The sequence below is a fragment of the Corvus hawaiiensis genome, chromosome Z (assembly GCF_020740725.1).
Source record: "Corvus hawaiiensis isolate bCorHaw1 chromosome Z, bCorHaw1.pri.cur, whole genome shotgun sequence".
Lineage (NCBI taxonomy): Eukaryota > Metazoa > Chordata > Aves > Passeriformes > Corvidae > Corvus > Corvus hawaiiensis.
The window spans coordinates 20,224,610-20,247,702 of record NC_063255.1 but is presented as its reverse complement, the minus strand read 5'-3'; the positions used below and the strand labels follow the sequence as shown (position 1 = coordinate 20,247,702).

Sequence of the window (23,093 nt, the reverse complement as noted above, 5' to 3'; positions counted from 1 at the left end):
ATCACTGTGTCTTTACAGTACCTCCTTTACCACATACACTCCATGTATATATTTCAGTGCATCCTAATAGATGTCTTTTTTATAAGTCTGAACTCCAGTAGGTCTCTCAAGTAGATTAATGCTGAGATATTGCTGGATAAAGTGGTGTTTGTACTGGAAACAGCAACTCGTTCCATACTGGCCAGGTTTACAGGATGTTTAATTTGCCAGACTTTTTCTTTCTCCGTCTTCAACTCTCTCACTGCAGTCTGGTTTGATATTTTCAAAATTTATCTTGGCTCTCTGATTCTGAGAACTTAGTTTGGCCCACCCAACTAAACAGGAGAAAATAACCAATGCTTTAAGGTGGTAAAATGCACTTTCTCCTCTCACCGTTTTTCTTTTCCTTGTATGCTGTTCTCACTCATTTCAGTTCAAAGATCTCCAGGCAGAGGTTTGAGTTCAGGTATTCTTTCATTTTTTAACCTCATACTTATTTACACTAGTGTGATTACAAGGTGGAATGTATTACTAAACCAATGGGAGATGATTTAACACCCCTTTCCCGGGTTTGGAATGATTTGCCAAGACTAATAATTTCAGAGAATTACTGTTTTAACTGCTCATGCTCCGTTCAAGCACTCCATTGCTACTCTGCAGAGCTGTATACAAATAATATAATTTTATAATGAGTGGAAAACCTCCTCCTCCAGCCTGTAAATTAATAGTTGAAATTTACTCTTGAGCAGACAGCTCATGTCTGGGCCAGTTCACACCTGGTATCACTTCAGGGCTTGTGTGAAATTCAGGCAGGCCATAGGCTTTGTGCTGGGTTTTTAAGCAAGGTTATTTTCACTCTGCATCGAGCAAGTGCAGTCATATGTTTCAATAAGGGACTTACCCGTTAGCATGTGAAAATGTTACTGCTAATTTTACACCTTGAAAACAAATCAAGGTTTCACAGTTCGAAAGCAGAAACCAACCAACTATAAACTGTCAGATTGACTGTGATCTCAGAATTGAATAGGTCTATTTGTTCTAACAAACAGTTAGGCCATTAAATTGCAAAGCCTTCCAGTGTTTGTCCAGGTAAATAAGGACACATCCAAATTGATTATCTGTTGTTTGGAGGTAATGATACGTAATAAACTATTTGCTCTGGGTAACGTAACAGAAATGTGCTGTAGGCCACAGATGTGCCATATCTTCCCCTGTAAGAGCAGGAACTATCCACTAGCTGTAGTCCAGGTCTCCACATTCCACCCTCCTGCCCTCCCCACCCCTGCAGGCAAGATGCATTTGCCTGATGAAACAAATGTGTACATTCTTCTTGCTCCCATAACCCTGTGTGATGCCCCTGCTTCTGCTGATGGGGATTCCTCAGAAATCTGCATGTGGGTACATCGGCAACTCGCAGAAAAAGACTTCAGGGACATTAAGTTTGATCCTGTTCTTTCTGGTGTCATTATACTCATTTGAAAAAAGAATATCTGTCATCACAGATGTCAGATCTACTGGCTGCCCAGCAATAAGTCTTGTGCTTATGTCAAAATGTCTCCAGCAGAATTTCTAGGATGAAAATTCACAGCTCAACATTAGGCAGCAATTTATGATGTATGATACAAGCAGCATGAGCAGTATTCTATCAGGAAAAGGGGGAATCTCTAAATTTTGTCAAATGGAAAGTAGTTAAATGATGCTTTTCTCAGTTAGGAACTTAACTGACTTTTTAAGCTGTCATATAAGAATTCTTTCCATGCACATATTCTTAGTATCTCCAGAGTTAGACTATGGTTATATGCAAATATGGCTGAAAATCTCATTGTTGGGGAGAGGGCATAAGCAGCTGGGACTGAGAACCAGGGGCAGAAACATTTTCCATCAGCAGCAGGACCTTCTTTATGGGATCCTGCTCCATCACTTGTGACAAACACCAAATTGAATGTTTGTGGGGACAAACTCAGAGAGGGTAATAACCTGTGCTGAGGCAGTGTGAGAATGATAAATGTTTTATTGTCTTTATTTTTCTCACATCACTTGCCAGTTAGACTTACAAGGTGAAATTAGTAACCTTCTGTGGTGGAGTTTGTCTTGCCAAATTTTAGCTGACTGAAGTATTGAGTGGGATATTGTGTGTAAATAAAACACTTGAATTTAGACACCTAGAGATGTTTATGCCCAGGTTGGTGTTTGAGCTGTCCTTACAGTGCTACCTGTGGCTCCTGAGGAGCTGCTGGAGCAGAACAGCCGAACAGAGTCCTGGAGCCTGGAACAGCACCATCCCCTCACTCTAGGAGCTTCACTGACTGATGGGTCTCATGGCATATCAGCAGAGCAAAGCATGCCAGGACTCAGCTCATCTTTCTTAATTTTAGACCCTTTTAGCTGCTGTGGTACCCTCCTGCCCTGGGCTGCCAGTCATGCAGAGGAGAGTCTCTTGAAGGCTCTTTATGAGGAGCTTGACCATCACTGGAGGTCGATGGCAAGGAACATGACCTGTATCGATGAGCAACCTTTAGAATCAGGGAGAAGACAGGTGTCTTAAACATTTTCATTTAATCTGTCATAAATGTCTATTTTAGAATGAGACAAAATCTAATTTCTCCCAAACCATTGTTTAAAGGGGATTGACTGTGATTACTTAATGGACATTTGGAGCCTTGTGCTGGAAGAGAGTCACATAGATTTGGTGGAAAAGAGGAGGTCCCCTTTCTCTGTTTACGGTGTAACTTTGCTGATATCAGGAGGGCAACACAATGGGTATGTTTAACCAATGTCCACTGACATAGAAAGCAAGATAACTAATCAAACAAGTGAACCAGGCTTATCTCTCAGCGATCGTGTAACAGATGGCAGGCAATATGGAAAGGGGAACACACAAAGAGAGATATTATTATAAGATAGGTAGATAGCGGGAGCAGGACTTTCAAAAATAATAAATGGCTCAAATTGAAGGGCAATTCTCAAATGCATATTCAGAGACATATGTGTTGAACTCTTAATGGAAAATCTTAAAAATAAAAAGGGAATGCAGGATCATGTGTTGACATTTATTTTCTATCTGTAAAAGGAAAAAAAACACATAGATTTTTCTTGAGCCCTCTTTTCTCTGAAGTTGCTAAATATTGCGGTGGAACTGAGATGATGTAAGTAAAAAGATATGAAGATTTTCTTCCAAAAAAGGGAAAGAATAATAAATGGAAGAGTATTTATTTTTATTTCAGAAAATGATAGCACTAGTTAATCTCTTAAAAGATGAGAAATCTGAATTAAAAGACCTTCCAACAACAGAAATGCAAATATGTTTGTAACCACTAGATGGTACTTAAAGCACAGGGTTGGGATGAGTTGCTCTGCTGTGAGATGTGCAATGAGGGTATCTGCGTCAGAGCTTAGCAAAGTCGAGGTTGGTTTTATTTTTTCCATATCCAGGAGGAAGGGGAGGAAAAAAAAGAAAACCCGAAACTAAATCTCTTCTGTGCCTTTTTTTGACTTAAAAAAGAAAAATGGACGTGGCAAAAGTGTTTCTGATTAGATTGGTACAAAAAGATGATGCATTCTTTCTGGATGAATCAGGAGATATGAGGTTCTGTCACTCTTTAGATATAGACCTGAAATACTAAGCTTAAATTTATAGCCTCTTGAATGAGCCACAGGACTCTGTTTACTCATAGAGTAGAATTGGGTGCAGTTCCAGCAGTTCTTCTGTGTGATCAGTTACTTTATCACCTTGATCAGTTCAGAAGATACAATAACTCTCTTTTTTAATACATCCTACTACAGTAGATCCTTTATCAACCTGCTTTGGATTTAATCACACTTCTGGGTCAGGAATCCTCTCCCCATCTGTCTCTTTCACATACATGCGAGCACATGCCTGCACAGCCATAAATGCCTGCATGTTACTTTTTGATTTTTTTTGAAATTTTTACATGTTCTGGAGGAAAGGCTAGAAGAGATAGGGACCAGGTCCAAAGAAGCGACAGCTCAATTGCAGCAGCCCTGTTTTTCCCATTCTAGTTTCCAGACACAACAATCTATTTCCAAAAGGAACTAGGAGAGGAATTTCCATCTATAAGAATGATATTTCAGTGGCTACCTGGAAATTTAAAAGTGTATTTGGCTGCAGATTTTGGACTTTCAGTCTGACTTTATAGCATGAACTCAAACATGTTGTTCTCTTTGTGCTGGGTAACCTCTCCCATTCGGTCCCAGGCTCAGTAGTTTAATCTGGTGCTTTGGTTTGGCTTCATTCCTCACATAAATTTTTTACAGCAAAGAGTAGCACTGGAGAGGTCAGTGAGATTTTCCAGGAAATCATGAATAACAAATGTCTCTCCATGGTTCCTCCCGATGAACACCCTGCTGTGCAACGGGGAGCATTTCTTCCTGACCTCTTCTGCCTGTAAGCTGTCCCTGGAGGTTTGTGGATCGATACTGTTGCTCAATGTACATGCAAAGGTTAGGCTGATTCTTATTCGCTAAAAAAAAATGCCACTAGGTCTTTTCTAAGAGTATCCAAAACGATTTGTCTCTGAGCTATTCTGTGTCATTGAGCTCTATACTCTCCAAATATTTGCTTGGTGTCTCTGATTATCCAACAACAACAACAAAAACCAAACCAACCAACCAACCAAAAAAAAAAAATGCAACAACAGCAACAAAAATAAACCCAAACATTCCTGTGATATCTTTATACAAACAACCATGAATGACAGTAAGGTTGGAAACGTGCATCTAAAAATGTTATAAAGTGTTAAATGATCCAGAGAGTAGGGAATGACTTTGTTACCTAGGCCTAACTTTTCTTTAGGAAAGGTCAGTCTGTGTCTGTTGCTTCATATTTCTTTGCCTGTCCATAGCAAACTTCATCACAGCAAACCAACACCTTTGGGTCCGATCTAAAGCTCCTTGAGCACAGGACAAGTTCTCCTGGAGGACAAAGTCCATTCGTTAGTTTATGGCAGCTGCTGTGAGCAGGAATTTTCACAAAAACAAAGTTTCAGGAATAACTCTAGCATTGATCTCATCACTGAGATTTGCTCTTGCATAATATCTTTGCACCAAAAGGTTTGGCTTTGGTAATGAGACGTATGAAACTTTTGAATGTGAGTTTTACCCTGCACTTCCTGATTTTGACCAGCTGTTTTCTGGGAATTACTTTTTTCTAGCATGAAGGTTGCTCAGAAGTAAACTTCTGGGCAGTTTTTATTTTGTTCCATGGTGTTTTATGAAGATGCACCCCAGCATCTTTAGAGGTCTCACACTGGTTGTATCTGTTGGCCAGTTGCATCCTATAGCATCAAGAGGGTCAAGGAGCTGCACCTGGCACAAGCATGCTGAGAACACTTCTGTCTTTCTTGCAGTTGGTAACATCTGGTTTTTTTAGTTACAACTTTCCTCCAAGCCCCTGAAATTCCTTTCACATATTTGTTCCAAAGCTGCACTGCTCTGAGCTCATCCATGGAAGTATTTGCCATTTCTTTTTCTGAGAGAAAATCCTATCTGTTCCTGTCTGCCTGCTCCATCTGCCTGCCTGATCTGCTGCTTCATAATCTGGAAGAGAATACCTTTTGGGTTGTTTCATATATATTTGGTAACCACTGCAGAGCTTTGCTGGAAGGGGCCAAACTCCTCCATGATGGTGAAACTTCACTGAATTCAGGTAGGTGTACAAGATGAATCAGATCTTCCCTTGGGACCACTCCAGATACAAAATGTGTAGATGTGTGTGTGAACAGGCAGAGATGGGGAGGGGAATCAGAAGTAAGGTTTTGCAGAGATTGTTCCAGGACGATAGTAAATCATACACTCACTCCTGCACTGCACAGAATGTGCTAAAGGAGAGCAAGAAAAATGAAGGAATACACAATTCTGCCCACTTCAGCAGTTAGGCTTTTGTTAGAATACTCTTAAACAATTACAAAGCTGCCAGGACTGTGTTTAATTAAATATGTAAGTATCAGTACAAAAAATGCAAGCAACACTTACATCATGCCTACAAGGTCTTATTGTTCTGTTTATTTTTTACAGATGGATATTTTTTCAGGAACAAACTTGCGAAATGTTGAGAGAGAGAGAAGAATGTAGAGGGAAGTAGTAAAAAGAAATATGGATCCTACAGGAAAAGTGGCAGTGCTTATATTTCAGAGAGGCAAACAAAGTACAGTGCATATGTGACAAGGAAGTATGACTTGAGTTCCCTACTTAAGGCTTCATTGAAATTGCCCAGTACTTGAGAGAAAACAGATGACAGAGTAATTAGAGATGGTGCATACAATCTATCAGTCACAGTCTTGAACTTCCTGTAGCTGATTGGAATGACCAGATTATTTTTTACGAGTAGACCATATATTTGGGGGGGAATGGGGAAAGGAGGAACATAGCTGAGCACAAATAATACCTCTTTATTTGCCTAGAATCATAGAATGGTTTGGGTTGGAAGGGACCTCAGAGAATATCTAGTCTCTCCCTGCCGTAAGCAGGAATGCTACCCACTAGATCAGATTGGTGACTCAATGAAGCCTGAATCTTTAACTCCCAAAAAAACTTGTCTGTAGATGTTCAGGTGAGGGGAGGCACAGCCATCCAGCCCCTATGGCTCTGCTGTTCTTTCTGGGACAGTCTTTGCACACCCAGGAAAGTATGGGACTGCTTTTGCTTCCAGTTGAAGAGGGGTTCAACTGTCTACAATTTCCTGCGTACACTAAAGCTTTGCCTACAGACCAGGCAGGTTCCAGAAGGGCTGTGTCCTCACAGGGTCTTACAGGCTGCTGACTTTTTCCTAGTGGAAAAGCTGGTACAAGATTTGATCCCAGGCTTCTTTTTCTTGGCATTAATGAGATTAGTAAAAAATTTGCATATAATCCCTATTTTAAACTGCAACTAGGGTGGGGTAGGAGAATTCTGGGACAAAGTGGTACAGTATATAGTTTATATCATCTTGGCTAAATTATGTCAGAAATACAGGTGCAGTCACCCTTTTTCTGAACATCAACATTTTCGGAAAAGTTAGTGTGCTAGATGAGGCAGCCAAGGCATGCTTCCTTCCCAGCTACCAATAGTGCAAAGTATTTTGATTCCACTAGGCAAAACGATTTTTAATTGCACTCAAATCCATCAGATACTTTCTGGAAATCATAACTGCCATTGTTGTGGGGGTTTTCTTTTGCTCGAGAAGGGGGATCACTTCTGCCCTGCGACTCACTACTCACAGCCTTGAGAGATGTACCTGCAGGTGCCACGAGTGTGTGATGACTCCCAGGCACAGGACTTAGGTTCAGTAAGAGAGGTGTTTTGGTCTAAGTGTTGGAGTCCTGGCTTGAGTGTTATTTCAAAGAAAGATAATCACCACAAACTCATATGGTCTGTATGTGAGGTTCTCCCATAATTTTACGTGAACTTCATTTGTCCCCATTTAAGAGTGTGAACCAAGAAAGAAAAGGGGTATTCTTACACCAGAGGAAAATGTCTGCATTGTTACTTGGGCATGAGCCTTTCTCAGTCTCCACGAGGGGCAAATAAAGAGAGGTTAAGATGAAATAACAGTTGGATTTGTCTTTCAGTCCCTGAAAGCTGTAGCTATAGTTTTCAGAGAGGCTAAAGGAATTAAGTGTATATTTCTTTTTCAAGTAAAAAGTCCAAATCTCAGACATAAGCCTAGAAATTAAATGTTTTGCATGCCATATTTTAGCCTCAGAACCAATCATGTTTTGAGTTTATCCATGTTCCTTTATTACCTGAACAATCCCGTAGCATTTATTATGCTAGTAGCAAAATCTTATGTTAATTTACAAAGAGAAAAAATTGGGGACATCGTAAGCTCCCACATAGAAACGCTGATGAGGAAACAACTTAGTGTTGGGTGCACTTTCTGTGTTTTCCTCAGAATGTCTCAGGTGGAAGATGCAGAATGAAAATGCTCTGGTGATAAACACTTGTGAATGGTGAGGAAGGACACTATAATTTCAGGTGTAAATCCGATATCTTACCCTGCGGATAGAGGGAGAGGATTGGTTCCCTTCACGCTCTTCTCATACCTCCAACCACCCCCCATCTTCAGGAGCTATATCCGAACCCTCCATCTAAACCAAAAAGCTTTATCTGTCCCTTAGTGAAACATCTTTTATTTGCCAACTTGTTTTTCCCACAGACTCCCGCTCCCTTTTGTGTTTGCGCTAATGTTCGAATGTCTACACCGCGTAGCCGATGATTATTTGTGAGACAGAGTGAGTTAATGCAGATTTGCAAGCTGTTCCCATTTGTTAAATGTCAGAAAAACACATGCAAGTCACTGGCTTTAGCACTTAGCTGCCAGCTGGCTCTTCTGAAAGGAGGGGACAAATGACAGTCTATCAAACAGCATGCTTTCAAAGAAAGAGGAGACCTGTTCCAGAACTGCAGCTTCAGAGACTCTTTTAACAACATAAGCAAAACTGGGAGCCAACCTCATTTTTTCCCCCTGGCTGTAATGAACACATAGCTTAGCAACAGCATTCCCCCACCCTCAGTAAAAGCGAACTGGAATTACAAAACTTATGAGGAAAAAAAGTGTCATTTTCCCCCTCTCTCTCTCTTTTACTTTGAATTTTATTTATTTTTATTGATTTCTTTCTTTTTGGCTCAAAAGTAAGACCAAAAATGCCAAAAGGGAAAGGAGTGGGGTACTGAGATCAGTCACAAATCTCAGAAGATTGCAGGAAACTGTGCCAAATGGAAGTGTTTATCCATGGGTAAGTGCCCAGTGTAGATTAACATATTTTAATTATGGTCTCTGGGTTTGCTGCACTCCCTGAAGAATACATGGTTTAGGCCTCGCTGGTGAGCCAAAGTTGTCAGGGGGAGGGATTATTTTTGGTCGTGCATGCTGATGGGGTGCTGTGTCCTCGCTGTGCCCGGAGTCCCGAGACATGCCTTTCTCCCGGAGCAGATGCTGCAGGATGGCGGCAGCGCCGGTTTCTTTGTGCCACCCGACATGCTCCGACCCTGACCCGGAGGCCAGCGCTGCTCCGCTGTGGCTGCCAGCGTGGGGGCCGGGGCACAGCTCTGCTTCCCGGGGTGATGTCCGCCGGGACCTCCGACATCACCCGCTCATTAGGATGTCTCTGAACAGCTGTCATGGGGTGCTGACTTTTTGTCACGGTTGACAGCGGTGAGATTAAAGCAGGTAGCCAGAGGCTGAAAAACTCCTTGTTTTGTTACGAAGCCCTGAGTCATCTAACGCCATTATAAATATTAGGTGTCAGATTTGGATTCACAGAGTCACTCGTAGCCTTGGGTAGATCCCATTACACAAATAGTCCAATTTATTACAGCAGGACTATTTGTATACAAGATTGCCATCATTGTCAAGATATCAAAATCTGGCCTGGTATGTTTAATGTTTCATAATTAACAAGCTGCATCATGCTAGTGAACGTCTTCCACTTATAGAATAAGATTTTGACATTTTCTATGGTTTAAACTCAGTGCCAGTTAGGACAGGGCTTTGGGAAGAAAGAGTGTGGTGCCAGGCAAGGTCCATCTTTTCTTCTCTGTTCTTATTTTAAGCCAAACATCCAATTTCCTTCCTATAGCAGAAAGAGAGAGACAGACCCATGAGGAAGATAATTCATGTTCCATAGCTTGCAGAAGAAGGAGTCTCTTTGCTTACCTCTGTCACTGGAAGGAGCCCAGGTTCAGTGCTACCTGATGGAATGGGAAAAACTAGGTGAGATGAAACCTTTTCCAATTGCAAACAGTGCCTGCAAAGCCCATTACTCTGTTGCTCATAAATTCTTTTCAGGAACACTCTCAAACAATTAATTTGGTGCCAAAGATGCTCTCAAATTGTCATCTAAACCACATGACCTTTCAGTTTTTTAATCCATGGGAATAATAAATCTCTTGATCTCTATGCTTTTACCCTGAAAACCTGCCCTGGGCACCCCTGAATTTGAACAGTGGGTTGGCTAACTCCTGACTAAATCCCAGTGAGATCCAGGAATTAGGCAAAGTTGAGCCTCTGAATCTGATAGGTATAACTTGAACCATCCCTGATGTCTTCAAGTTCAGCACAAGGCCTTACTTTACTCAAGGCCCCTTTCATAGATAAAAAAGGTCTAGCTATTTAAACGAAAAAGTGAGATATCTCAGGTTCCAGGCTGTCCTCATTCAGATGAATATGAAATAAGAGACTTCAATTGCTCTAAACTTCTCATTATAGTCTCAAACTCTAGGCTTTGAGACTGTCTGGGGAAAAGGGCTATAAAAGTTATTGTTCTGCAGCTGGAGGAATCTAACCCCATTTTGAATTTTGAATGCTCAGGGTCTTCAGAGCTATGTCCATAGAGGTATTCAGAGATATTTAGGCACCCAACTGCTCTTTGTCTCAGTGCCTTCATCAAGAGAGATCACAGTCTGCTTGGATGTAAAGCGTAACAGAAAATGAAAGCACCAAGCAATATCAGCCTGTGGAGAGAGTGAGAAGACAGTTGTTAATCTGAAAATTTCCTTCACATTAGATTCTTATTATCTTTCCTTTTGCACCATAAACTGTTCCCTGCAATTGTGCTTGGGATCATTCAACTGAAAAGAAAAGCTCCCCTGTCCATCTGCCTGGCAGGACTGTCCAAAGGTACCTCCTTTTCTCCTTCCTTTCCTCAGATCTGGCTGGTAAAGCTTATCAAACAGAGCATTATGATACAGTAGCCTCTCCAAACCTCCAAAGTCTGACTCTGAATACTGAGATCCCTGAATTTGTTGCATATGGCACACCTGCATTTTTCGTGGATTGAAAATATTGCTAGGGAAAGACCAAATTTGGCAGCCTGGGAGAGCTGAGACTGCTACAGATCCACACCAGAGGTCCCACGAGTCCGGAGACAGAGCATGTATTCCCTGCAGATGCACAGGCACACAAACATATGTATTTATACAGAGATGGATCCAGATCCATACACCTCAAAGACACTGCACATACACAGTCAGCACCCGCAGCCCTTCATGTCCCCTCTCTGGCTGGTCAGGGTGAAAAATGTGGATCCACCAGTAGCTGGGCTCAGACACTTAGTCTGACCAGTAGCTACCTGGGAATCCCAATCTCCCTCATGTTGCTGGCACCTGGTCCTGGGAGGACCTGAGGCTGCGGCCCCCCTCCAGGGTGGTACAGACACCTTGCACACACCATCCCAAACACAAGAGCACTAGCCAGTCCTATTTACACAGCTGACTGATTTATCCCCTTTTCCTTCAGTTTCTGCTTATTTGGCTCTCCCAAACCACTTTGGCCCTCCCTTTCCCCCCTTTTTCAGTTTTCTTACTTCTTCCAAATATCACATAAGTTCCATCCTATCCCAAAACACTCTTCTCGTGCACCTCATAATGTGCCCCTGGGTACTGACCTCTCTCTGTCCCTGAGGTGCTCCAGAGAGCAGCTCCTGTGTCTCACTAGGGTGGGATGATGCTCCTTATGAGCACCCCTGGGACGAGGCATGACAGGGGCTCATTTCTTCCCTGAAATTATTTGGGTGCCCCTTCCTCACCATTATTATGCTCTGGGCTTCTCTGTGTGTGTGTGGAGATGAGCCTTTTATTTCACTGCCTGACAAATGCCTGCTTTCTGACAGGATTTTCTTGTTGCCTGGGTAGATCCTTCTTTGTCTCTGAGGTCTATAAGCTCTGTCATACTTTTCACATGAAGAGCACTGGGGTGAGTAAGCCCTTTCCCTTCGTTTCCTTGAAGAATGTCAGGCTCAGACTTAAGCAGCAAATGGTGGTAACAGCAGCATGTGGTTCATGTAAGCAACTGGCAAGACAAGACCAGCCTACTAAGTGGAGTAGGGTGTATCTGCGGAGAGTGTGGGGATCTGGTCATCAGCTCATGGGCTTCTGACCAGGTGAAAGTCAGCATCCCCACTGGGCAAAAGGGTTATTAGTGCTAGATTTTTCTTGAGGCATCACTGTCAGTAAGTAATGGCAGCAAAATACTCAACAGTTAAGGGCATCAGATATGCACAGACACTTCATTTTTAAGTGCACGTGAAACACAGATTTTCAAGGATGCTTAGATTAACGATCTTCCTCATGTTCAGGTGAAACTGTGCATCGGTTTGCATCTATTGTCCCTTGTCCTATTGCTGAGCACCATGGAGCAGAGCCTGGTCCATCCTCTGACACCTCCCTCCAGACACTGAAAGACATTGATGAGGTCCCCTCTCATAAACTGGAATTTTAGACCTGGTAAGAGCCACAATAAATATGGTAGAGAACAGGCAAAACTGAAAGCAATGTTCTTACCTACCATTCATCCTGAACCCTGTTTTGTCAGCATGGCAGCTATACTTTGAGACAGGATGGTGGTAAAGTACATATTGTGATTGAAAACATTATTTTCTCATTTTACTGCTTCCTGTGCTAGTTGAGGGAGGTTATCCTGGGCATTTGTGTTCGATACAGCCTGGAGTGCTGTACATTGAGCCAGCTCTGAGTGAGGAGGCTGCAGGACCTCAGTTTACCAGCACCAAGCTGGGATGACCTGTCTGCTTGAGCAGCCAGAACTAGCCTCTCTTCAGGTGGCGATGCTGCAGTGCAGACGCTCGGCTATTTTGGAGCTAATTTAAATCTCTATCTCACAGTGATGTTTTATGCAGAGTAGGCTTATGCTTAGGGCCTGATACATAGCCCATAGAAATGGATAGGATACTTTTGACTGTGCTTCAGCAAACTCCAGCTAAATCCCTAATTTCTCCCCACCTCACTTTCCTTCGTTGAAACAGGCATAACCACCTTTTCTTAACACAGTGCCCATCTTGCTCTACACAACAGATAATTCAGGGAGGGAGAGAAAAGAGAAGAGAAGAGAAAAGAGAAGAGAAGGGAAGAGAAGAGAAGAGAAGAGAAGAGAAGAGAAGAGAAGAGAAGAGAAGAGAAGAGAAGAGAAGAGAAGAGAAGAGAGAAGAGAAGAAAAAAGAAGAAAAAAGAAGAGAAAAGAAGAGAAAAGAAGAGAAGAGAAAAGAAGAGAAAAGAGAAGGGCAGATGGTATCATCTTAATGCAAATAATAAATAATCAGATTAATCCCTGCATCATGACAAGAGTTTCATTAGGTACAGAACTAAGGAAAAACACTGCTGTGTTCCCCAGGAGCAAGTCAGAGGGGAATGTGATAAAAAGTGCTCCCAAGCTTATTTTTTTTAATTTTTTTTCATTTCTCTTCTATTTTTTTTCCTCATTTGTTTTATACTGGGGGTAGAGCAATGTGGCAGAGCAAAGACAGAAAATTACAGTGCTTGAAGTCAACTTCTGTGTTTAAGAGATTTTTGTCAGCATCTCACGAGCAGGGTGACCAAATGCTCACATTGTAGGAGTCTTGTTTTCATGATCTGCATCCATATGTCACTTAATCAGAGAGGCACGATTATGGACTAAAGCAGGCGGACCTGAAATATCAGTGCTCAGGTAGGAGGAAAGTTCTCTTTTCCCTGACTTTTTTTAGCTGAAATGTTGAGCTCTTTGCACTGCTATTGCTGCTTCTTGGTTGCATTGTTTTTATTTCTGCAGTGTCCTCGTGCCTGTCACTGCCTGGACCTGGTTCAATAAACACATTAGCCACATCTGAGAGTACAAATATTTCTTCAGAGGCTTAAATGTCTATTTGAACATGTGATTGCAGCAACTGCACGTGCAGTCGGAGCCAGCCCAGTATACACACCATCAGTACTGACATGTCCAAATTTAGAAAGATCATAGAAGGAACAACACCGGTGTCAGATGACAGGGAGCACAGACTGGCTGCATCAATGGGTCTGCCAGAGGTGGTCCTGTAAGTCACATCAGAGGTGGGATGGGATTGCCAGTCACTGGAAACCCTCTGTGTGGAGGATGCAATTCATGTCCAGCATTGGCTGTGCTTCTCCTGAGCATGGCTTTCCATCTGCTGGCTCCTAACTACAGACTGGGGGTGTCACCTCTTTCCTTGTTGATGTAGTGGTGGCACATGCAGCAAAAGGCCCATGGTGGCATTTGTTGCCATACTGCAATCCAAAAAGTCAGTGTGCAGATTTCCTGTTGGCAGATACAATAAGAGAGGAAATTCATCTGCACATTTCCAAACAACATTCCCTTCTTTTGCAATTCTGAAGTAGGGGATTTCTTCCAGTGCAACAGCAGCTAGTCAATACACACTATCACAAACAGCACGAACTGAGGAAAGTGAGCATTAATATCTGAAGAATGATTAATAATGTGCTTTACAGAAAAGTTTTCAAGTCTGAATTCCCTGTTAAAAGCTGCTTGCTTCATTACAGAGTTACCAAAATAGGCAAAGAAAATATTCCTTGCTTATCCCAAGACTCCTTAACTCCTGACAATTTTAATAAATCAAGGAACATTTGTAAGTACTAAATGTTAAATGTGTATTCGCAGTTAATTTTTAATCAGCTAACAACAGTGATGTGTTAATTGAATGCCATTAAGAAACCATAACTTGATGCATTAGCTATTTTTCTATGCAGAGGAACTTTTCCCAAGGCTTTCAGTTGTTGCCCAGGTTGCTTTTGAAAAAAAGAAAAAGTGTTTTAAATGTGTTTAGACCTGGACTGTTCAAACCCTAAAACTGAGCCAAGTTCACAGGGTTAACTGAGGTTTGTAGTTCTATGAACCTGAGCTGAATTTTAAACAAGACTGGGCTAAGTTTCAATTTATCTTGTGCCTTAAGGTATGACTTGGAACCTACAAAGTGATCATGTAGGCTCAACAGGTAGACTTCTGATTTCAATATGAATTGCTTAATTTTTGGGATGTCAAACAAAAGATCAAGCATGGAAGGGTGACATCCACCCATCTCTGAACTTGTGAAACTTGCTGGTTTTGCATCCAGCTTATCAGCTGGCTTCTCATTGGTGTGAAGTCAGTAGAGTTGTGGTGCTTTTATTCTGAGTGAGAATTTGCACTAATGCCTTGATCACACATCTCCTGGATGTAGTGCAACTAGCTGAAGAAGATGCTGCTCTCTGTCTTGCCCCATATATTGCCTTCTGCTCTGGCTGGCCTGTGGGATGGACTATTTGTGTTTTCTGCTTCACGCTTTTTTTTTTTTTTTGTGAAAGCAAACTAGATTTGTTTAATCAGTCTTATTAGGAACTCTTTGCTAACCTGGCTGGATCTGAATGTCAATAGGCACTGTTCATATAAGCAGCTGAGAGAAGAAGTCTCATGGGACAACTTTGGGCAGAGCTAATGGGAATGGGCTGAACCTACTCCTTTGGCCAGCTATGGTACAGATAAAAAAGAAGGTGGTGATATCCCCACATTCCTCTCCGTACATAGTCCTAGCATGAATGTTTTACATATTTCTGAAATAAGTCTGATTAGAAATGCAAGGAGGAAAGGGGGAGGAGAACTGTGAGACAAAAACAGCTAAGTTATAAATATCTCTATTTTTAGATACTCAGATGAAATTTGCTATGGGGATTTTTAGTGATGGTAATCAGGAGAAGAATGAAGGGCATCAGTAAAGATGATTGAAACCTATCCAACAAAAATAATCTACTGCAGTTGGCTCATTTTCTTTCTGATGTTATGCTCAATGAAATGAATTTAAACTGTTTATTTTACAATTAACATGCAATGTGCATTTCTGAAGTAATTTATGAGAAACAATTTTCTTTTTATGTGGGGCTGCAGCAGACAGAGAGCAGAGATTCAGTTCACAACGTCAAGGTGAAGCTCCAGGGAGGGAGAAGATGCTTTCTCATATATGAATTTTGCCACTTTCCATAAAAGTTGTGTGCCCTTTCGTGTGTCTTTGCCACAATAACCTCAGGATGCCAGGAGGGGAAGCTGGAGGAACAGGATGAGGGATGTCAGGCTCAGGGGCACCTGCTACTTGCGGTGTTGCAGAGAGCATTGTCTGGTTCATGAAAGTCAGAGTACAATCAAGGCAGACATTTGCTATTAAGTTAGAAACAGATTGAAGCAGAAATGTGGGAAACCATCTGTCTCATGAGAGGCCAGAGCCATACATTGCTGAGTTCCCGAGACATTTGTGTCCTGTATAACCAGGTCTCTCCTGTGGCACCCCAGCTGCCAATGCAGTGTGTATCACTGGACAAGACAGAGGTAACACTATCCTTTCTCACAGTCTCACCTGTAAAAACCCTGTCTTCATGCTGCATTAATAACCATTATCCATCCCCATTCTCCAATGTGCTGTCAGCAGCATGGATGAGCTGATGATCTGGGCATTATCCTGAGATTTCAGAGTGTAAGGTTTGGTTCCTTGCTCTGTTATATATTTCCTCTGTGACCATGTGTAAGTTTCCTCCTAAGGGAAATATGCTGGGTTGTAAAGGGATCTTGAATCTTGAAGATAAAGTCTTAACAAGAGTCAGTGGCTGGAAGCCAGGCAAATTCAAATGGGGGAAAAAGGTGCACATTTATAGTGGGGAAGGCAATTAGCTCTCAGAACAAACTACAGAGATGAGGGAAATTCTCTTACTTTTGATGTCTTCAGTCCAACACTGAAAAGCAATTGTAGCCAAGTACAGGTTAAGTTTAAGCAAAAGCATTTGACTAGGTTTAGTGCAGTTATAATTGTGTGGCAGTTAATAGCTGATGATATCCAAGTGGTTAGACTAGGTGAGCTAATGCTCTTTTTCCAGGCTATGCATTTCCTGAGCCTATAGCACAAAAGAATTCTGAAGGACTATGTCCTGTTCTCAACTCAACATTTAAATAAAGCAAATTTGCCTCCATAGGAAATACCTGGTGTGGAATCCATCTCACCTCACTTAAGTTGACTAAAAGTGAGCCACCGAGCAATTAGTTATCAAGGTTTGTGCTAAAGTTGATGGCAAGTGCTGGCACATGCCATGAGTGTTTTGGCTGCCAGTAGTGCAGATACTAGATGGGCCCTCTGGTCATGCTCTCTCCATCAACTAGAAAAGAGCCTAGATTAACTTGGGCCTGATGATGATCTTTTAAGTGGATGAAGTTGGATGAGATGAATTCCAGTGTGTACACCCCTAGCTCAGATGTGTAGCAGCTGTACTGTTGCCTTCATTCTTCTCATAACACCTCTCCTTCTATTTATCACAGTTGCAAGACATTCCTACGTTTCATACCCACCCCAAAACGACTTTCACTTTACCAAAATCAAGACCGACCCCAGGGATTAATTGCCCTCTGAAGATGTTTGCCTCTTTCTATTATCTGTGATGGAGACCGGGTGTCTAGCTCAAGCTTAAGTCATTTTCTGTCCTAAATGATAGGTACAGTCTTGTAAGAGATTGAAAAAACCCCACTGTGTTTCATCCTAGCTGTGCTTGAATTTTAAGAGATGATTTTTCAAGGAAATCTGAGATTCGCCCAGATGAGTGGAAACATGCTTATATTAAAAAGAGGAGCGAGAGGAGCACCTCATGTGGCTTCAGCTGTCAAAGAGTTGTAACATAATCATGTGAGGCCAGTGATGTTGGGTTGACATCTCTAGAATTGATGTCACCAGTTCCAGATGCCTGTCCCAAGATGGGGTCAACCACTGAACAAACAAGGCTTAATTCACTGTCTTCAAACACCTTTTTACTGATGCACTCCAGATAAGGGGAAACATTGTTTTATTTGGCTGATGAAGGAATTTGGAACTAGGGACCAAATTTGACTTCAATTTTTTAAGTCAGCATGCTAAGTAAGAAGTAATCCTATATTTGCTGCTTAGGCAGGGATGAAATAGGCACCTCCAGAGGGTGATTCAACCCAAAAAAGGTCAGAGTCACCTTCTCTAAGAGTATCTTCATCTTCTCTCTTTCAACTATAGAGAAATACAAGGGTGACCATGACCTAACTTAGAGCAATTAACTAAATAAATAAAACATAGAGGATAAATCTGTACCAAAAAGTCTTAAAACCCAAACCAACTGAAATTTTCAGAAATCTTCATCTATTAAAATTTTGTTGACATTGCTGGAAAGAAGATGCATTTTAACATTGGCTCAAATCTCTCCATGTGAAGATATTTATATATTCATCTGTAGATACTTATATGTTTATTTATATGAATATTTATATATGCATACAGATAGTCATATATATCTCTCACCAAGCAATCCTCTAATTAGGTGCAGTCAAAGAAGAGCAGTATTACAAGAATTAACTAGAGATTTGGGGTAAGTTTCATGGGGTAGGAGCTCAGGTCCCAATCCCGCAAACACTTTTTGTATATTAATAGCATTACAGTGCAATTCATGGTAGCAATTATGTAATCAACTTATTCTATATCACACTAGACCCCATCATGCTAGCTAAGGTACATATATATTATATTCAGTTATAAGTCACATAGAGAAAAATCATTTAAAAATGCTGCTAGAGGGACTCTTTTGGTGTGGAAATTTCCTGTAGCATTTTGTTGTGATTGGGCATTTTTGTTGTATTTATTGGCTGGTCATTCTTTTGCTGTCTGAGGTAGCACATGGTAATCCAGAGTATAATCCAGAGTATCTGCTGACAGACATTTAAATATTGTCTGTTTATGAGCCTCTGTGATGTTTTCCATTTCAGAATTTTAATTGATGTTCTTTCCTCCAGGGAATTTTCTCTGCACGGTTTCAGCCTTGGGTTCACAGATTGCCCCTAGGATTGGACACGTTTCTCCACCCATATGACCTCTTGTGAGAAACAGAGCAAATTTCCAAACCAGTTCTCTCATCTCATCTGCCATATCCCTTTGACTCCTCTATGGTCTACAGGGGGAGGGTAAAATTCCTTCTTCCAGTGCCTGAGATGCAGTTCCTTTTCCCCCAGCATCTCTCTACTCCTCATCATCAGATCTTTTCTCCTTGTCGATAATGCTTTCATGGCAGCCACTTGTGCTTAGAGCTCATACAGCAACCTGAACAGAGTGGTCTCTTTTGATTTCCTCACTCAACAGGAAGGGACATCTGGACCTACAATGGGGGAAAAAGGCAAGGAACCACTTTTTGGGACATTAAGGAAAGATGTGATTTTAGCCATCAGCATTTCATCCCCAAACTAGCTATTTTTGCCCCAGGTACAATTGTCACTGACTCCGTCATGCTTGTGGTGTTGTACACCCAAACCACAATGCATTTGGAGAAGGAGGTATTTATTTTCCATGCCCAAAATGAACAGTAGAAGTGCAGCTTGCTGGATGCCAGAAGGGAGTTGGGAGCATTTGAGCCCAAGATTCAGGAGCATATCTGTCTCTATTTAGTGGGTAGGGTATAATTTGATCTGTACGGTCAATTCACTGTAACAGAGCATGGATTGCAATTTTTTCCACCTACAAAAGCAAGATTTAATACTGCTAGGTCCTGGCATGCCTGAGCATTTCAAAAGACATGTTAAAGGTCCATAAGGGTTAAGCAGATGCCCACCTAACAGTATGGGTATTTTCCACAAAGCTCAAGGTCTTTCATTTGTGGAATAGTACAGGTATGCTGATGGCAAACTTTGATTATCCCTAATCCTCTTTTGTCTGCAGGGGAATAAATCAGAAGGAACGTGAAGCACACAGTAAAGGAACTTTTTTTTTTTTTTTTTTTTGTACTGAGGAATATTGTGCTGTATATTCCTTACCCAGCAAAGTCAAGGATAAGCAGATTTTACCTTGGTTTGTATCTTCACCCAGAAGCTGTGGATAAACTGCCAGGTCTCACTGCCCCTGATGGGAAGAAGGAAAAAGCTTCTTTTCCTGGTATTAGATTTTCTAATATTGCTTGTCTAACAAAAGTTATTTTGTCCTGGCTCTGTGCCAGTGAAATGAAACTCATGTTCATTATGGACTCTTTTCCTATGTCCCTTATTCTTCGGCAATGGTATTAACAGATACAAAATACTGTGGTTTGGATTTAAAAATAACCTTCTGTTTTCATCCACCTTTCATGCTTGAAAAGAAATTTGTAAATTGTCAAGTTGACTTAATTTTTCCTGTGGACTTGCACCTATTTGCTGTAATAAGAATTTCCCCCTTGGGTTTCACTCATCTCCAGCGTGTGGCAGGAAAAAGGGATTAGGATTGTATTTGTCTTCTTTCTGAAGCCAAAACCCTTTCAGCAAGCCTGCTATTAGTTCTGGCTGCCAAAACAGCATCTTAATGCCTTACCTGAGAGTCAAGTATTTTATATTAAGTTAACTTTTGCCTCTGCTGACTTTCAGTATTCTATTTACTTTGAAATCCTCATTCCTTATGGAGCTTACTATTGTTTTATGTGCACTGAAACCTGTATTATGCTCTTTGGTTCCTCCTGCTAACCTGGCAAAGAAATGGGGAAGGAGTCTTGGGGCTTCTTCTTTATCCAGTAATGGCCCATTTTAATGAGTTTATCCTCTGATTTGGAGAGACTCTTAACCCTTTGGCACCAAGAGATGGGCTTTCTTGACACTAAGTGCTCTGCAAATGCATTTTTCTCAGAGCTGTGGGCCACTGGTACCTGGGGGTATTTAGACAGCACTTAGCAGACCCATTTATTTGCAATACAAAATAATGTTTTGTTTACAGCATCCTCCTCACAGGGCATTAATCATAAACCACCTCATTCCAGCTGCAAATTCTCAACCATCCAGAGGGGCGTTTTTATCACTTTTTTGTCATGGTATAAAAGATCTCTTATGTCCTGTGTTAGGAAGAGGGGTGTGCCCATCTGAAGTTCTGTGTGCAGATTTTTCTGAGGTGCCTTGCAGTTTTGGGAGGTTTCTGTAAGTTCAAGCTCACAGACAGCAACATCCAGTACATAAACTGGATGGGCACTGTTACCCAGCTCTGACCATCACATGTTGTCAATGAAATGTCTGTCACAGTAATTTAGAACTTGGCCATCAAAAGGGAAAGAATTTCTATCTTCAAACTACAGACATCTATTGTTTTACATGAAAAAATCAGCTATAAGCTGATTATATTACCTACTTCAGCAATTATCTATTTTTTGCTAAAGGACATAAGTCAAAGTTGAGCAGTCATGATTTCTTCCAGGGGAAGGCTGAGTTTTACATTTCTTCTGGCCAGTCAGTTGGAATATTTCTGTGGTGTATAGCATCACTTCATCTAGTGATCACAAATGTATCAATACATTAGATCGATAGGTCCATGTATTTTAATATTTTCTGTCTATAATTTTGTCAATGGATTAAATGGAATTTTTGAAGTGGTCACAAGACATATTAGTTTCCTTTTTTTGAAGGTGAATGAACTGACTCAAGGAAAATTGATGTAATTTAACCCAAGGGGATACACTCTGAGTAGTATAAATGTAGATATCATTTTATACTGTCTATGGCACATAAACATCCACATGTGAGTGTTGTGGATGTGTCTGGATGTGACACAACTGGACACAATGGGCCTCTGAACCACGCACTGGGTGAGCCAAACCCATCCATCTTTCTTTTCTTTTAGTGCAAGAAAATAAATGAACTTGTTACTGGCTATACAATTTTTCTAGTAAATCTACTTAAGTAAGATTTTTTTATTATTATTATTTTAATTTGTATTTCCAAAACAGATTAATATTTGCTTGTTTGAGATTTTTGTCGTGAAGAATTTGTTAGAAGTTTTAATCTGTAATTTTATTTTCCTTATTTTATCTCTGCTTTCATTATGGAAAAATGGGATAGTAGGGGGTTGAAAATAGAAAGAAAGGGATATAAAGGAAGAATGGTGAAGGGAGGAAATGTCCACTTTAAAAAGGGAAAATTTTCAGTAGGAACAAATCATTAAGGGGCAAAAGAGTTTTCATAGAATCACAAAATGGTTTGGGTTGGAAAGGACGTTAAAGCCCTTCTCATTCCTCCCCGTCACGGGCAGGGACACCTTCCACTATCCCGGGTTGCTCCAAAGCCCCATCCAACCTGGCTTTGGACATTTTCAGGGATGGGGCAGTCACAGCTTCTCTGTGCCAGGGCCTCACCACCCACACAGCCTACTTTCTCTCACTCCCTGATTTTGAAAAGGAGGCAGTTTTGTTAAAAGCTTCTCTTTTTTTGAAGATTTTTGTTTTACTTTACTTTCTTTTGCTGTTGTTTTCATCTGTATTTCAAAACCTTCCCCTTGTGCTGCCCCCTGATGAAGTCCTGCTGCCCTGTTGAAGACGGCTGGGTTTGAATAGACACTGACTGGTCTTGCTTATCATATCTTGTCTGCTGTGTTTTTGGTGGAGTTGGTCCTTGCATAGCCTAGAGACTTGCAGGCAGCTCTTTGCTGCAGGAGCATCTAAATTGCAGCATTCTGTACTGAACAATAACAAAAATAGTGATAATCGTTGACCAAACCATTAGTGCTTTTAAGAGATACAGTGAGATACCTAACTCTGAAGAACTTTTGTGCCTGGGTTTAGCAGCTACTTCTTGTGGTTTTGGAAAGACCTATAGCCCCCAGTTTTGGGGCTTGCTGCTTGCACCATCTTCAAGCAGGATCAATCCTTGTGTGTCGGCATTTCTGCAACCTGACAGTAATCAATGTACACTTTAATTGGATCAGATAGTCTCCTTTTTTTTTTTTTTTTCCTCCCCCCAATTTATGAGTGACAATTTCTCTTTCTACAAGATTGAGTTTTATATTCACCTGCTCGGGAAGCATGATATCTGCTCCCTGGCATGTCATATAGCATCAGGACCGTCTACTGTCTTGCATGAGGTTATTATGACAGGTTCCTGTGTTTTTGTGGCCTGGCTCCATGAAGCATGTCACATTTGATGAATGTCTGACAAACGTGAGTTGCTATTTGTAGACTTGATTTAGATGAGAAGGAAGTTTTGCTTGGAGAGCTGTTCCCCCTGGATGTGATCTGATTCCAAGCCTTTCAGTTCAGGACAGTCAGTCTGCAGCCCTGACTGAATGATGGGTCGATATCCAATAACTCATGATCAAAAGCTGAAGTCTTCTTAATCAGCAGAGCTTGGGTTTCCTTCAGGGGATGAGAACACTGTGCAACGAGTCTGACAGAGATGCTATTTCCAATTTCTTTAATCTGAGGACATTACAGGCAAAGTTAACTTGGTATTAAACATTTCTTACATTAATTACCACAGCAAGATGAAAAATAATAGAATATACATTTTGGTGCTCAGTCAGTTAAGACCAAAACTGATTCATTTTAGGTCAAAGCTCTGCAATTAGGGTTGG

The 23,093-nt window shown here is 41.2% G+C and overlaps 1 long non-coding RNA gene across 5 annotated transcripts in view; it reads left to right on the top strand.

The window, feature by feature from the left end:
- Window positions 1-507: 507 nt before the first annotated feature.
- LOC125319989 overlaps window positions 508-23,093 on the top strand; it is a 36,058-nt gene continuing 13,472 nt past the window's right edge. The window contains exons 1-2 of one of the 5 annotated variants that reach the window (XR_007200953.1): window positions 5,663-9,688; window positions 12,051-12,198. This is a non-coding gene — a long non-coding RNA (uncharacterized LOC125319989). The other 4 variants (XR_007200954.1, XR_007200955.1, XR_007200952.1 and 1 more) reach the window with 4 other exon arrangements.